Source organism: Marmota marmota, unplaced genomic scaffold (assembly GCF_001458135.2).
Source record: "Marmota marmota marmota unplaced genomic scaffold, marMar, whole genome shotgun sequence".
Lineage (NCBI taxonomy): Eukaryota > Metazoa > Chordata > Mammalia > Rodentia > Sciuridae > Marmota > Marmota marmota.
The window spans coordinates 165486-177123 of record NW_025999942.1 but is presented as its reverse complement, the minus strand read 5'-3'; the positions used below and the strand labels follow the sequence as shown (position 1 = coordinate 177123).

At 36.5% G+C, this 11638-nt stretch overlaps 1 protein-coding gene across 2 annotated transcripts in view; it reads left to right on the top strand.

Annotated features, from left to right (window-relative positions):
- Positions 1-2662: 2662 nt before the first annotated feature.
- Positions 2663-11638, top strand: part of LOC107153254 (WASP family member 3) — a 174174-nt gene continuing 165198 nt past the window's right edge. Inside the window, exons 1-2 of one of the 2 annotated variants that reach the window (XM_048801251.1) lie at positions 2663-2703; positions 7095-7188. The gene's annotated coding sequence lies outside the window, so the exon portion shown is untranslated. Of the gene's footprint in view, positions 2704-7094; positions 7189-11638 lie in introns of those variants that run through there. The other variant, XM_048801252.1, reaches the window with a different exon arrangement.

The window sequence follows — 11638 nt, the reverse complement described above, 5'->3', positions numbered from 1 at the left end:
GGTCATGATTAGAAATAGAGGGAACAAGTCAGGAGACTCTTTTAAGTCAGGTTAGTATATGCCTGAAATTTCACTTATAAATAAACTAATAAATATAATTAGTATTGATAATTAATGTTTAATGTGTCTCTGAAGTGTTTTACAGTTTTTGATTAATAAAAAGGAGGAAATGTATTTGAAGAGTATGTTACTGAGCAGTGAAACACTAAGAGACCACTTAGTAACAAAATTACATGATGTGTCTCATTCTGTATTCTAAAACACACTATTTTTAGCATCTCTTTGAATCAGGGATGAATTCCAGTTATAGGATTCAGTAATTAAAGCAGAGAAAAATAGATTAGGCAAGGAAATCTTTTCACTTGGGTTGGATCTGTTTCAAGATTTAATCTGTTACCTTTAAGGGCGTCCCTGATAGACATTGGTTTGTAGTCTTTTTGGGGTCAAGAGTAACAGAAGATCAGCCAAGGACAGTGTGTCCCACTTTTAAAAATGGGGAGTTTTAAAAAAATTTGAAATTTTGGAATCTTCTAGCTGGTAAACTTGTATATGTTTTCTACAAAATTCTGGACAGAGGATCAAGGACCCTCTAGCCTCACCTTGCTTTTCCTGTTCATGAGCCCTGTTCATCACTTTCTGTCCACCTTGTAAAATGTCCAGTTCTCTGTCTGCTCCTACTACCCTGCCTGCCCCTTTCTTTTCTGCAGTGAGTTCAGGCTGCCTCTGAGTATTCCAAAGAAAATGGCTTATTGATGCCAAGTGGTGCTAGTCCACATTTGTATTTAATGATTGTGGATTGTTCCGGAATGTTGCTTAAAAGTTTTTTTTTGTTTTTTTTTTTACTTGATTCTAGACAGCAGTCTTTCCTCAAGCTGAAAGCCTTATTTTACCATAAACAAGTTGTTATTATTTTATCTTTTTATACCCATTGCAAAGAAGCTCATTAACTGTATGGTTGAAAGGAAACAACTGTTCTGTTGACTCAAATTCTCATGCATATTATGCATATTGCCTGTGCAGCATTTAAAAGTGGTGGTCACAGAGCAAGCATGAAATCATTGTGTACAAGGCATGTCTAGCTTTCTCTGGTTGAAGTAGGTGAGGAACACACGTCATGATTTATTTTATTACCTAGGCATTGGGGAAATTCATTTATTTGATAAAAGTTTTTTTTTCCTTTAATATTATCTATGTACCAAGAAAGAAGGAGAATAAGAGAAAATAATAAGAGAGAATTGTTATAGTGAAAAGTTGGATTTTCAGCAATTTCGTTCTTTTTGTTGTGGTAATCAATAAATGAGCAAATTTAAGACTAGAACAAAACCTGAACTTGTGAAATCATCTTGGTTCTACGTTTTTCCTGTGCTTATTTGTTTTGTTCTGGGCCACACTGATCAGGAAATTACTGTAAACTCCTGTCTGTGTAAAGGCCTGGGATGACATGGTAGTTTCCTACTCTGGCATATCGCATGATCTGGTGGGCTAAGCCCCAGGGGCAGGTGGGGTAGTGTCATCATATTGCCAAGATCAACTCTTCCAGTACATTATTAGCTCCTAATAATACTTCTCCCAGTCTCATCTTTGTAGTTAGGGAAACTTGGGTTTAAATCAACTGCCTTAAGTCTCCTACTGTGTAAGCAGAGAAGCCAGCATGACTTGGAGTCTGGCTCAAGAGTCTGTAGCATTCTGTGGTGGGCACAGAGAAGGGGAAAAGTGGTAGCTACCAGGGTAGCTTGAGCAGTATCTTGCAGCAGAAATTACCATTGAGTTTCACTAGTTAGAAAGGGGCTAAGGCCTAGCAGTGGATACAGAAAATGCCAGCATTGGGCAGGCTGAGGGTAGGGTGTTCTGATGAAAAGTAGGGGGAACCTATCTTAGAAAGGTAACTGGCAAGTGGAAGTAATGCCCCTATATCTTGTTCCCAGGAATTGCGTATTGTTGCCCCATAGTGCTACAGGACAGGGTGTGTCACATGTGGTGGCAGTGTGAAGAGATGAAAATAAAATTAGTCAGACATTCACTGAGGGAGGGATGGGTCAGGGCAGAGAGAGACTGAGAAGGGTGAGGGCTTTTCCTGCAGGCCTGTGTGGTAAGTGTGGCTCTGAGCAGCATCTTATGGGACCAGCTGGAGAGCACTGGGCACCTTCAGCCCTGCCTCAGATCCCAGGAAACTGGTAAAGTTGTAGGGCTCCACATACTCTTGGAGATCAGGAAGTGCTGGTTTGAAGTTATAAGGATGTAGGCTTTCACTGAGTACAAAGGAAGCCTTATTTCAGATAGTGACGTTTAATGACTGTGGCTACAGATCATGAACTTCCTCTGCCTCCACAGTGTTCAAGCAGAAGTAGGTGGGCTGTTATGGAGGGGAGCCCTCACTACATGGGGTGTATGGTTCTCAGTCTCTTTCACTACATGACATTGCTTCAGTCGAATATATGGGCCTGTGCATTTCCTTGGGGATGGATGGACAATACAAGCACTATTTTAAGAGCAAGCTCTGCATCTGTCACTTGATAGCACTGTATTTACATGGTGATGAGCATTTATCTTTACATTAACTTTGCATAATCTGTGCATCTGAAAGGACAGAAATTAGTCTCTTGGTGTCACTGTTCTACATGCAAATTTTAGATCTTTCTTGTTTATTGCAGATGAAATCAGTCTCTGCATGCCTGTCCCTGACCTTGCACTTCACACACTCAGGTCTGTGTGGTATCTTCCTGTACATAGCTTCATCTTTGTGAGAGTCATGGCTACATTCTGCAGCATAGTAGGAGGCTGGTGTCAAAGAGCAGAATTATATAACAAATTTAAAGATCTAACTGGATTTTATTTGTGATTCTAGAATCAGGCAACATTTCATTGTATAAAGACAAGATGACTGTTTTCATGAGCTGAGCAGAGGAGGCAGTCTTATGGACAAAAGTGAGTTGAAGACTATAGAAATAAGAACGGAAGAATGGGTTGATTGCTTCAGTTACTTTCCTTGTAGAGTTAAAACAGATGGAACTTTATTTTATCGTGCCAGCCCAAGTAAACTGGGCCTTTTTTGATTGGTTTCTGTGAATCTGTATTTAGAAAACTGGAACATTTCAGAGTTCAGTTTGATCACATGGCACCTAGCATGAGTGACTCAGTTCTCAGATTCTCATTTGGTTTGATAAGCTGGAGCCTACTGTAGGAGCTCAGTTCAAAATAATGATCTCCCATAAATTTTGTTTAACACTACTAAACATTTGAATGAATCAGTGCCCAGAACTTTATCTGGGCTATTAGATTATCTGTCCAGGAACTGTTAACCCAAAGATATGAGGCAGTCATAATACATCTTTGCAGAGTTATATTACATCAGGAATTGATTGCCCTTTCTTCACATCTTTCCTAGGCATTTATTGTTCTTTAAATGAAAGAGGAAGAAAATGTTGTTGACCCTTGTATTTAGGTCTGTGATAGGCAAGTTTTAAATGCATAAAATACTCAAAACTGGGAGAATTATGTGGTTTTATTAATAAAATAAAAGTGCACATAGTGGTTTAGTAAATGTCAGCTAACATTTTTATTTTAATTGATAGTGGTGTTCCTTCTGTTACTTATTTTATTTGTATTTGTGTTTGTTTGCCACTAATTAAATAAAGGGTTCTAAGGGCAAGGACCTTGACTTATTACTTAGGATTGTTTTTGACTCACTTTCTCTTAAAAGTTTATGTATGTGTTGATTAGGGTGGTGGGGTCTGTTACATGTCTTCATGTGGCTCTGCTGTAAAGATGCAGGACTGTTCTTGGAATGGGAAGTTGAAGCTAAGATAATCAAAGAGGGGTGGGGTGGGGGAATTGCTGTTATTTGTGCTACTCATATGCTTTATACCAAAATTTTGTATTTAACATTTTAATGAGATATGTTTCTCTGAAGCTCATAGTGGCTACATGTTCTATACAGTTTGAGAGTCTTGTAAGTAAATAGAACTTAATGTGTGAATAGTTAGGGTTTGAAGAGAATGTAGAATTTGAGCCTGGTTAAAGAGGTGGTGCTAGGGAATGAAGTACGGAACAGTCTTTCTATAGAGAGCCTGTGTAAACTCAGTATGTGCTAGCTTCTGATTTCTGGAAAATTCAGAGGCTTAAGAGAGATGGCAAGGACCGAAATAGTAAACAAATCCAAATACAATCAGATTAGGAGAATATCGGCAGATTAACAGTCCTTTTGACACAACCTATTCTCAGGTTAAATGTTTTCACATCACAAGATTCTTTATTTCATATTGACTCTAAATGTAGTGGATAAGTAAGACTATGGGCTTATTACTAGGGAAAACCTTAATATCATTGACCTTGTAAAATGCCTTCTAGAACAAAATTAAATATTTTATGAGAAAAATTCAGTTGTCTTTTGTGTCACTGTGCAGAGAAACATAACCAGAAAGTAATTTGTATGCTTTGGAGGCGAATAGTCTGTAATGTAATTGAAATTTCCTGAACTCATGTTATTATTACAAACTGTCTGGTCCTCCTTCCACCTTATTTTTAGAAAATTTTTTTTTTAATCAGGTGGTATTATCCTGGCTTGACTTTGGTCTATGGTTGTTCCCTAAATTATGATTTAAGGTTAGGGTTAGTTGATAGCATTGTGCAAAAAATATAAGTACATCTTTGGTGGGATTTTTGAGGGAGGGTTTCCTTAAAGATAAGTTTGTTCCTTCGTTCATTCTTCTAATCAACAAATAGCTAGAAGGGAGGTGGGCATTCCTGTCTGATAGAGCATCATAAACACAAGACCAATTTGGAAATTACAGGGCAGGTGTGTTCTTGCTCCATAGGGGGGCACTGCCAGCAAAATATAGAGATTAAACCACAGATGTGAATAGAATTGGAATGATGGTGTTTCATGGAAACATGCACCTCTGAGCTGGCAGTATTCCACCTCTTAGTAGGGATGTTGTGTTTAATACTTTATAGCCTTGACCTATAACTTCAAAGGACTGATGCTTGTCACTTGGCAATGAGGCTACACACTTAAAAAGGGAAGTTAAATTCTTCAAGACCTTTGTGGTGCCTGACTTAGGTATGTTAGCAGCTGGATAAGAAAGGGGAGGGGAGCATCTTTATTTATCCAAAAGGAGACAGCCCAGTATAGTTAAAAACAGTGACTCTAGTTGGACAAACTTGCCCTGACACTTATTTATCCCCCTGGCTGTGTGATCCTGGGCAAATCACCTTCTGGTCCCCAAGTTCTTCATTTTTAATGGAAGAACTTGCCTCTCAAGACTTAAGTTAAATGTATGTGAAATATTAGTATTATGATTGATCCTGACTACAGCATTTACCAAATAATAGCTAATAACAAAAGTAATAATTCTAATAATAATAACAATCCAATAACAATAATAATAATCTAATAATATTATGTATTTATTATTATATTATAATATTATAATAATCTAATAATAATAATAATAACAACAACAACAACAAAAGTAATAATGGAAGAATTCCTAAACATCCAGAAAACATAGCCGGTGTTGAACACTTTCCTCACTCTTAGGCACTGTTAGCTAGTTGTAGCCACATTAGCTAGATAAAACCATCTCTAAAATAGGTTTTAATAGGGCTTGTAGTGCTGGTTACTTTCAGAATCATCAAATCAGATCATCTGATTGATGGAAGACAAATGAGGCCTGAGTAATCTAAGACCGAGTATTATTCTGTATTTATAAATAAGGTGATGATTTAATGCAGATTACCTAGGGAAGAGGTCACTTTTTTCTTTTACTCTGTGTAATCAAGAGCATGCTGTACAGCTGCTCCTAAGTATGAGAAAGAAAGATGTGTGATGCCTTTTGATTTTAAATAAGCAAAATAGGATACGTGTAAAACAGAGTAGAATTGAATAAATGGTCATTCTGAATCATCAAGATACTTTTGAAAGGATAGTGGCAGTCTGAACTATATTCTCAAAATCTATTGAACTATAAATAATTCATACATGTTCTTATAATTATTTCTAGTAGACTCAGGAGTGTATTAGGCTCTTTTTTTTTTCTCCCTATGGAAATGGCAGTTACTACTTTTTCTTGCCTGGCCTGCCTTTCCCAAACCTCAATCCTCCCTATCCTTAGATTCCCTGAAGCTATTTGACATATTCCCATACATTATTATTAGGCTGTCATGTTATCACTCTTTTGCATCTACCTTATAGCATTAAAATTGCTTGCATGTATCTGTCAGTTTTTCTTTTTTAAAAAATATCTTTTATTTATTTATTTTTATGTGGTGCTGAGGATTGAAGCCAGTGCCTTGCACATGTCTACCGCTGAGCCACAACCCCAGTCCCCTGTCAGTTATTTTCTTACTCAATTTTGTTTAAAGGGGCTGACTTATACAAGATGCTTGATTAAAGTTTTGCTGAATGAATTAATGCCTATTCACTAAATTTTTCTTATTTGTATTCATTCCAAGTAAACTATAACTCTGAGTAGAAAACCGCACTTTACTGTTCATTACCTAATACTATAGCACATAGTTAAACACTATTTGCCAGATTGCTGCATAACCTGGTTGCTAATATCCAGTATCCTGGAAATATTTTTTTGGGTTCATTCAGCAGTTATAAAATCTTTACTACTTTTTCCTTAGGTGTACTATTAAATATTTATGATATGATCCCCAAGGTGTTTATTAAGTTTAAATCTTATTGTGGGAAAAATTACTACAAAGGCTCTCATCAGGTACAGGTCTTCCATCAGTGATCAATATTTGATTGATTCTGTAGGCAGTAACAAACCCTAAAATGCATGTTGTGGTTGAATAAACGAATTGATTGGTTCAGTTGAATGTACCTATAATATACCTTTAGCTCTTATTAACTATGAGTGCCTGAAGTTAATTTCAGAGTTTATTCCAGGATAGGGAGTTGAAATTATATGGGAATTCATATACCATATCAGCTTCTTGCTTAAACCAATTAGAAAAGAATGGGTTCTGGGATTAAGACTCTTGTTAAAATTACTGAAATATAAAATTTTAATTTAAGGCTTTTTTGAAGACTTGAAAGCTTTTGCCTATTGGCATTTAATTTTGTTTTTATTTTTTTCCTTTAGTTTTAATTTTGGTTGCTGTTACTACTGATATCTGAGCCAAAGTGGTGCTGCTAACTGAGGGAATCTCTGCAACCTGTAAGTCAACAATTACATGGTAAGAATGCGTGTCTTTACCTTTAAAGCCATTTCATTTCTATAACATTATAGTTTAGAAATTTTGTTGGAAATAGGATGGCATAAAATAATGTTTTTGAATATTTACTATTCAATTTTAACATATTTTAATATAATAACATAATATTTTAGAGCTTTTTATCCTAATCGATAATTAGGACATTAAAAGAGAAAATATATAACTTGATATATTTGTTTCATGTTAATTTTTTATGGCCTAGTAAACTGAGATCTCATTTACTTTCCTATGTTCTTTGCTAGTTTGCTTTTTCTTTTCTGCAGTTTAGCCAATTATTTGTTGTCTGAATCTTGCTAATAATGAATCTGTTTTAGAAGTCAAGATTTGGGCTGGGGATATGGCTCAAGTGGCATGCGTGCGGCCCGGGTTCGATCCTCAGCACCACATACAAAGATGTTGTGTCCGCCGAAAACTAAAAAATAAATATCAAAAAATTCTCTTTCTCTCTCTCTCTCTCTCTCTCTCTCTCTCTCTCTCTCTCTCTCTCAAAAAAAAAAAAAAAAAAAGAAGTCAAGATTTAAAAACAAACTAGTCAATTTTACTATAATTCACTCTGAACTGAGGTTGTGGTAATTCCAACTATAGCTAAAATGAGATTTTTTAAAAATTATTTGTGGATTTCATTGATCTATATTGCTGTATTAATTTATTTTATTTATTTATTGTACCAGTAATTGAACCAGGGGCGCTTAACCACTGAGCCACATCCCAAGCCTTTTCTTATTTTTTATTTTGAGATGAGGTCTCACCAGGTTGATTAGGGCCTTGATAAATTGCTGACGCTGGCTTTGGACTTGGGATTCTTCACCCTTACCTCCCAAGTCACTGATTACAGGTGTGCACATCCACACCCAGCTATATTGCTCCATCTTTGAGAGCAATATCTTTGAGAGATAATTGAGGAGTAATGAGACATTTGAGAATAGTAGGGCAAGTTATTCCCTTCAGCTCCAACTTCTCCATGTGCAAAATAATATCATTTGTCTTGCCTACATATAGAGTTGTAGTAATCAAATGAGATGCTACATGTGGAATACTTTTATTTTTTTTTCTTTTTAAAGTGAAGGGAACGAATAACAAGTCTTTTGTTTTGAGACAGTATTGAGAAAAAACATGTTAATAGAAAGGATGCCATACAAGAAGCTGAATGACTCTAATTTGGGCATGTCATTATAGTTATTTAACATAGGAAAATTGAGTTTGATTTCTCTTCTTTCTCTTTAGAGGTAATTTTTTTTTTTTAAGGAATATATCTATGTTCTCTACTACAGTAGAATTAAGCTAGAAATCAGATTCAGATAATTGGGAAATCCCCAGGTATTTCAAAATAATCATCATATTCTGAAAACTCATAGGCCAAAGAATAAGTCATAAGGGAATAAAAAAAATGAAAACACAGCATATCAAAATCTGAGAGATACACCTAAAGGACTACTCTTAGGTGAAATTTATAGTGTTAAATGCTCATATTAGAAAACAAAAGGTTTGAAGCAGTCATCTAAGCTTTTACCTTAAGAAACTAGAAACTAAAGAACAAATTAGACCCAGAAAAAGAAGAGGAAGGAACTGGCAGAGAGTAAAGTCAATGATATGGAAAACAACAACAAAAAATGTGGATTTAAAAAAATTCAGTGAGAGGCTGGGGTTATAACTCAGTGGTAGAGCACTTTCCTAGCACGAGTGAGGTACTGGGTTCGATCCTCAGTACCACATGAAAATAAATAAATAAGGGGCTAGGATTGTCGCTTAGTGGTACAGCGCTCACCTAGAACATGCAAGGCCTTGCGTTTGATCCTCAGCACCACATAAAAACAAATTTGGGGCTGGGGTTGTGGCTCAGTGGTAAAGTGCTCACCTAGCACACGCGAGACGCTGGGTTTGATCCTCAGCACCACATAAAAATAAATAAAATAAAGGTATTGTGTTCATCTATAACTAAAAAATTATATTTAAAAAAGGAGTTTTTTAAAAAAGGTAGTGAAACCAAACTGGTTTTTTAATACAGAGTAAAATTGATAAGCCTCTAATCAGACTAATAAGGAACAAAGAAACAGAAAACAGAAATTCCTATTACCAGAAAAGAAAGTGACACATCACTACAGATTCTATAGATATTAAAAGGACAATGAAGGGATATTATCTTGTAGTGCATTTGATAACTTAGATAAATGGGCAGATTCCATCAAAGACACAAACTTCCGGGACTGGGGTGGTGCCTCAGTGGTAGAGCTCTTGCTTAGCATGTGTGAGGCACTGAGTTTGATTCTCAGCACCACATATAAATAAATAAAAAATTATTGGGAGAAAAAAAAAAGACACAAACTTCCAAATTGCTGTTAAGAAAACATGGATAAATCTCTATTAAGGAAGTTGAACTTGTACTTTAAAACTCTCCTACAAAGAAAGCTCTAAGCTTACATGGCTTAACTGGTGAATTCTGCCCACCTTTGATACTAGTTAAGCACAAACTCTTCAAAAAAATGGAAGGGAGAGAACATGATGTTATTTTAGAAGACCAGTATTACCCTGATACAAAAAAAGATGTTATTTAATAAAATATTAGTAAATTGAATACAGTTAATGTTACTAAACTAAGTCTAGCTGCTCACCTAACAGCAGGGTAGTTAAGTCAAGAGACAAAGTGTTAACGCAAGGAAAGTGAATTTATTTTGAAAGTCAGCTAAAGGAGAAGATAGAAGACTCTTGTCACAAAGCCCATCTGTATAGAAGCTGATTTAGGGTGCTTTTTGCAGGTGGTTTATAGGTATCTTCCCATAGAGGGTGAGCCAGATACTTGCTATCTGATCCTTCTTGCCTAGTCATGAAATGTTTTTAAGTTCTTCAGATCTCAAAAACAGAGATCATTTTTTCCTCAGGCTAATTCTGTCACCAATTATTTATGTGTTACACATTGTATAAGCTAGAGGCTGGGTAGTTTCCTAAAGGCCATCTTGTTCATTGCCAAATTCCCAATAATGAAAGAAAACATCCTTAATGCTTGGTCTCATTAGTTATGTACTACAAACTTCTGGTAATGAATGAAACATCCTGAATGCTCAATTTCATTAATATGAAAAGGATAATCCATCCTGGGTAAGTGCCATTTATTTTATAAGTGAAAGATTGGTTCAGTATTTGAAAATTGTAGTTCAAAATATTAACAGAATGAACAACAGAATTTTAAAAAACCGTATGGTCATCTTCATATATGCAAGGGAAAAGGCATATAACAATACTCATTATCCATTCATGATAAAGCTTAGAAAGATAGGAATAGAAGGCAAACTCTCAAAAAATTAGAAATAGGAGCTTTCTCAACTTGATATATCAAGATATCTATGTAAAACTGTAGCTAATATTGTAATTATTGGTAAAAGACTAATGCTTTCACCTAACATTAGGTGCAAAGCAAGGGTGGTCACTGTCATTACTATTCAATATAGTACTGTTAATATAATAAAGCAAGAGAAAGAATTGGCATTCTGTTAAGGAAAGAAAAATAATAAACCAAATTCACAATTCACTTAGCAAGGAAGTCTAGGAAATGTTGATTTAGACTTTAAGCTTCATGTAAGGAGGAGCACAGAAGGAGTTGGGAATTGATGCTGAATGCTTCACTTACCAATCAGCCAGGGGTTCTTTTGCTTGGTTTGGATGGAAATCATGAAAAGGTAAAGCATCTCCCTTAGTGTTAGCAGCTCTGAGTGTCAGCATCCCTTTACCCTTAGAGTAATCCTATGCTCAAGGTGTTAACAGTTCTCCCAGCCACTCCTGGCAGTGCCTTTGCAACCAGGGTAGTATCCCCTGGCAGCTTTCAGGAGCACATCTAGTGATCAGAGCTAGCAGCTTCTAGCTGTTTTTTCTCACCTCCTCCACAGCTTTCCATTGCTTTCTAGAGCTTTAAGCAGCTTTCTGGCTCTTAGGCATTCTATAGGGCTAGTAGACCTTGTTACCAGCTTTTAATGCAAGCAGTTCAATCTATTTTTTACCCCAAATAGAAATCATGCACAGTAGTAGAACCATCTCAACAAGGCTTTATTGGAAACTGTACTCCAGCATAGGGGGTCCATACACAGGATGCAGGTCTCAGACTGGCCTGATGAGGAAGTTTGCTTTTTAGCCAAACAGGGGTAGTCTCCTGTTGGCTAAACTCAGGCTTTCTGCTTAGTCAGGCCAGCCTGCACAGGTATATTAGGCTCACTTGTTCTGGCTGTTGTGGGCTGGGGAGGTCTCGCTCCTTTTCTGCCAGTATGGGGGCAGCTGAAGGTCGGTGGAGGCATCCAAAGTGGCTACAGGTTGGAGACCTCCTGGGTGACTGAGTGTAGGTTGTCTGAAGCTGCTATAGCTGAAGCCCAATCTCCTGGAGCCACTTTAGGACAGCTGTAGCCTATAGCCATTCTGATGACAGCTG